We start from the raw sequence: 6,000 nt of genomic DNA on the forward strand, positions 1-6,000 counted from the left end.
ATCAGAAACAAAAGTAAACATAACGTATCGCCCTTGTTTATTTTTTACTATTATTTGTTACAGAGGAAGAGAGAGATCACAAGCAAGGGGAGCTGCAGGCAGAGGGAAGGCAGGCCCCCCACTAGAGCCTGGTATGGGATCCAATCCCAGGACCCTGGGATCATGACCTGAACCAAAGGTAGATGCTTAACTGAGTAAGCTACCCAGGCGTCCCTTATTGTCCTTCTTTAAAATTTAATGTATTCTCTCTCCCTCTCTCTTTGTCCCCACTCTGTCACTCATACTCACACAATCACAGAGTCACAGACAATAGCAAGGCATTTCCCATTCTAATTCGCTAAGGCACTATGAGCTTAAGCTCAATAGAATCACTTTGCCAGCTGCTGCTCTACCATGCCCTGATCCCTTCTCTATCCCCAAGCTCGATCTGTAACTCAAGTGTCATGGTGGTGGCTCTTTCTGCCCTCCCTCCACAAGGCTGTCATCAGCACACTCTTCCCCGTGGCTCCACTCCCCAGCACTGGCTGCCTTTGGTCTACGGGTATGCCCTCTCCTAGAGCTTTTCCACTCTCCCTGAGGGGAAGACAACCCTTACTTCTCCCCGGTGGCTGTCACGTGTCCACTATATATTGTGACGATCAGCCCGATTAAGAGATTGGGAACTAAAAGACTGGCTTCTGCTTATGGATCAAACTAACTCTGGGGCTTGGGACACATGACAGCAGCACATGGTGGTAGAACTGAGATGGTTAGGGAGTTAATCTGCATTTTCACATCTGGTCAGCAGCAGAACAAAGAAGACACCCCAGATCTCCTATCTCCCAGAACAGTACTCTTCAAGTAACTTACAGCACCATCCTTCTCCAGCTTTGGAAGTGGCACTTTTCCAACCCCAAAGTCTTGATTCTAGGCAGCACTCCGAGAGATACTCCCTCCAGAATCACCCCTGGCTGGAAGTAGTGGTTGGCCAAGGCCTCCCAAATATCTTCCCTTCAGAGTTGCACTTGCATCAAACTCAAAACTGTGGCACGTACAGGACTTTCCTGTCAGCCTCTAGCTCTAATGACCTATTGGACTTCAGAGGTGCTCTTTTATACCCACTTACCTTATAACATCAACGTGTGACTCCTCTAGAATTCTCTCCATGGCTTTTCTCCTGTACTAATTGTTATGGACTGAATTGTGTCCCCACAAAAGTCATATGAAGAATTCCTAATCTCCAGTGTGACTGCATCTGGAGATAGGGCCTACCTAGAAGGAGGTACTGAAGGCTTGGTGAGGTCACAGGAGTCCTAATCTGCTAGGACTGGTGTCCTCATAAGGGTGTAACACATGAAAGCACTCCCCCTACCTCCCCTCTGGGGGCCCAGAGAGAAGAGGTCATCAGAGGGCACAGTTGAAAAGGTAGTGATCTATAGAACAACAAGAAAAAGCTCACTGGAGACCAACCTTGCTGGCACCTTGATCTGGAACTTCTGGCCTCCAGATCTGTGCAAAAATACATTTCTGACATTAAAGCTCTCCAGCCTGTGTTTGTCTGTCCCCGACGGCCTGGCTCCAAAGCCTCAGAGATTGGGGACAGTGAGGAACACCATAGGACTCACCCTGCCACCCTGAAAGGAACCATGCCATTTGGAACTCCAGAAAGGATTCAGAGGAACTGAAATCTGCATTCCTACCTCTGGACAGCCCTATATTCAGCAGGCCCCTGGATGCAAACCTGGAGCTTGACACTCAACCTGAACAAATCCCTCGACAGCCCCCTCCCCCAGAAAGATGGACAGAGTGCTGGCAGATCGGGCCTGCCATGTTGTGGTCCCTAACCATAACCTTTGGTTTGCTTTTCAAGATTCTGACCCCAAAGGCCTTGCAGTAGGTGCCCTACAATTTGGGGACACATGGGCAATCCCAGAGGACTCAGCCTGCTGCCCAGAAGGAAACTGTGCCATTTGGAACTCCGGAAAGGATTCAGAGGAGCAGAAATCTGCATGCCTAGCTGAGGACACACCCACACAGAGCTGACTCCTGGACACAAAGCCAGAGCCAGACACTCACCCTCACCTCCACTGTCAACTCAGCCACCCAGACAGCTCTCCATGGGGTCTTCAGATCAGCCCTGCCATGTCCCTGGTTCCTAACACTAACCCTTGGATGGTTTCTGTAATGATCTCCTCATTTCAGGTTATGTGGTGGTTCTGCAGGACATTGTCCTGGTGTGGGATCAAACACACTGAAGCATCCCGTGTGAAGTGGCAAACGTGGTAAAGAAATGACGGCTGGGGAATCTGAGTGTGGAGACAGCACGTATTTGTGCTGCTATAACAAGCTGACTGCACTTTGAAATCACCACAGAGGAAATGAATCTTCCAAATATCCATGTTAGCACGATGACACGGAAGCAGAGAGAACATCAGACTTTGGGATGGAGGCCAAGCCCTCCCAAATCCAGGTCACCCAACATGGAGAGGACACATGTTAGCAAGAGACTCGTGGGAGAATTAAATCATGGGCCCCTGTATCTCAGGTGCAGTAGAAGCAGTGGATTTGGAATTTCAGTTTTTCCACAACGTTCCACCACAAGCTGGTTAGAACTGTGCAAAAGCAGGAAGGGAAGCCCCAGTAAAGTGGACTGGGGATGCCAGAAGGGGAGGCTGGAAGGGGGCGCCTGCTGCTCAGTGCCCATTACAGACTCCACATTGCAATTCCCCACAGGAGAGACTCACCAATTCCAGGCCCCACACGGGAAGCTGGAGGTTCATCTCCTGACTTTTTGTAGGAGCTTTGCAGCTCAGCTGGTGAGAATTCTCCATCACCCTGCCTTTCTCCAAGGGACATTCCTTCAAGCACCCTTCCCAACTTCTTCCTCCTCCATGAAATAATGTTACTCTCCTTTGTTTCTCGCACTTGCCTGTGATGGGACCTTAGCTTGCTCAGCCCAGACTGCCATTCTCTGCTCTTCCCAATTAAACCCATGCTGCTGGTCAAATAACTGGCAGATTGAGTTTAAGGCCAATTGAACTAATAAATTCAAAAACTTGCAAGGAACAAAATCAATATGCACAAATTAGTGGCACTCCTAGGTGCTCGGAAGGAACCATCAAAAAGAGACTGCGGAGAACGATCTCATTTACACCTGCATCCAAGACAGCAAGATACCCGGGAGGCCCCTGAACCAAGAAGGTGACAGACCTGTCATCTGACAGCCCCGCAACAATGACGACAGACAGGGAGGGGTACACACGGAGATGGGGAGGCACTGTGCTCAGGGTAGAACCCACACTGGGAAAATACCTACTCTCCCCAAAACCGTCTACAGAGTCCTCACTCTGGCTCCCGAATTTCTGGACTCGGCGCAAGCCTGGAGTGGGTGTGGACACGGGAAGGACCCCGCAGGGCTGAGGTGGGGAGAGCACAAGCACCTAAGCAGGCGGACACTCCCTGACTGCAGACCATCTGAGGAGCCCCAGGAACCGAATCCGCGAGCACACAAACACAGATGAGGACCTAGGATCACCCGAGCCCAGAAAGGGGGGACCCCACAGCCCCGTGCACAGCACAGCAGGAGGCCACGTCTCCTCACACAAAACGACGGAAGCCCCAGTGTCTACATAGGGCTCCCTTTCTCTGTGGGGTCCTGAGACCACGAACCCCTTGACAGTCCACTCAGGCGGTTTCTCCTCAGCTCCTCCAGCATCTGGTCCTTAGGAGGTTGGACTGCTGCCAGTGTGGGCGCGTCCTACACAACGGGTCCGGTCAGTGTGGATGCAGAGCCACACCCTCCTCAGCTTGTCCTGTCAGGGTGGGAGGCGCCCCACATTCTCCAGAAGTCTCCACAGTGGGTCCTGAAGAGGCGGGGCTCTGGTCCCAGCTGTGGCTGTGCAGCCTGGGCTCAGGGCGGGAGCTGGGGTCTGGCGCCCTCTGCAGGCGGTGCAAGGCAGTGCAGGACTGTGGGAGCTCACCCTTCAGTGGAAGGTCCTGCTCCCTCCCCGGGTCCAGCTGATGCCATTTCATTCCGGAAATTCAAGCTGCATGGAGCCCAATACCCCCCAACTTCCCCCCAAATAGCTAAGGAACAATGAATTGGAAACAATGTGGAATTACAACAGTCCTTGACCCAAACAGTGGCACTGAACATGGCCCTGATGCAGACCCACACTCTGACCTCAACTTGGTCTCAAGCCTGGACCCTACCCTAATCCAAGACCCTAACCCTAGCCCCCAACCCAAACAATGTTCACAAGAATCAAAAGGTAGAAACTGCAAATATCCATCAATGGCAAGTGCATATGCAAAGTGTGGTGAAGGGTTTGAATTTGGGTTCAGGTTCAGGTTTTAGTCAGAGTTCTAATCAGGCTTTGGGTTTAGTGTTAGGGTGAGGGTTTAGAGTGATGGACAAGGGAACAGAGTTATAGTTTAGGGCTTTAAGTTTATGATTTAGGCTTTAAGACTCAGGGCTTATGGGATAAACTTCAAGGTCAAATTTGGGGTTTGACTTCATGCTGAGATTTGGGTTCAGGTTTCATGACTTGGAGGTCTGGTTTAGGGTTTGGGTTCGTGGTTCAGGGCTTGGATCCAGGGCTCAGGTACAGGCTTTGGGTTCCATTCCAGGTTTGGGATTCAGGGTTCTAGTTTGGGCTTTAAGGTCAGCTTAGGTTTCAGCGTTGGTAGGGTTTAAGGTTAGGTTTAGGGATGACACATTTTCTTCAGTTGTCATCATGGACAAAAAAATTCTATCTGAAGTTTCTAAGTCAGAAATGTATTTCATCTGGGGGCGCCTGGGTGGCACCGTGTGTTAAGCCTCTGCCTTGGGCTCAGGTCATGATCTCAGGGTCCTGGGATCGAGCCCTTCATCAGGCTCTCTGCTTTACGGGGAGCCTGCTTCCCCATCTTTCTCTCTGCCTGCCTCTCTGCCTACTTGTGATCTCTGTCTGTCAAATAAATAGAATTAGTAAAAGCTATTATATGATCTTTTACAAACCATTTCCTATCTTTGCATTCTCATGTGCCAAGACAGACAGGGGTTATTTAAAACCCTGAAGAGAGTGCTCTTGCTTTTAAATTGCCTGTAACCTTCGTGTAATAGATTTATGATTGATAATAGATTTAGTTAAAATATAACTATTTAAAATATTTACTCTCAGTAAATGATTTCAACCTATGCTCATTTAAGTAACTTGGTGCATAATCCCTTTTCTATTAAACCATAGTGCAAGGACCAATGCCGCGTTCCCGAGAGAACCCCAAGCTATTTTTCTAGAATGGCTGTATGCTATATATGGCGTCCTGTTTTCACTCCCTTTGTGGAGCACCTACCCTGGAGGTCATGTAATAACCAATGACCAAAAAAACAAACCAAAAACCCAAACATCCAGGTTGAAGTGCCATCCCTGCCTGGAGTGGAGGAGACTGCTCAGACAGATCCCAGGCAGGCATCTCAGCCCAGGCCTGTGCTGGGGAAGCTGGTTCCTGGCTTTGGGCGCAAACTGGAAGCCAGCAAACTGACCCAAGAGTGCAGCCGGCGTTTAGGACTGATGATCTTTTGGCAGCCAGGCTGCGCGTGGACACCCGCTCAGGGAGCCAGCCTAGGCGGCTGCCCAGGGCAGGCGCTGGCAATGCAGCAGCATGCCAGGGCTTAGCCCCGCACCCCAGCATGGGCTCCGGCCTCAGAAGTGAGGGGGCGGGGCCAGCGCAGAGAAGGGTCTTTGCTAATTTCCAAAGCTGGAAGTGAGCTCTCAGAGGACTCAGGAGGGAGGGGGGCGGGGGCGGGTCGGCGGCGGCCGGGAGAAGGGGCTTTGCTAATTGCCCAGCCGGGAAGGAGGGGCGCACAGCGCCAGGGTGCTGTACTGCAGCCCATTCGGGACTGCAGGACCCACCATACTCGCTGCCCCTGCACTCTCATGCTCCAGCCTAGCCCGTGAGGCCATGGTGTCCTGTTCCCATTCCCGCTGCCTGCTGCCCCTCCCCGCCCAATGGCTTCACTGGAGGACCCTCTGCTCACAG

The sequence above is a fragment of the Mustela nivalis genome (assembly GCF_964662115.1).
Source record: "Mustela nivalis genome assembly, contig: HAP1_SCAFFOLD_68, whole genome shotgun sequence".
NCBI lineage: Eukaryota > Metazoa > Chordata > Mammalia > Carnivora > Mustelidae > Mustela > Mustela nivalis.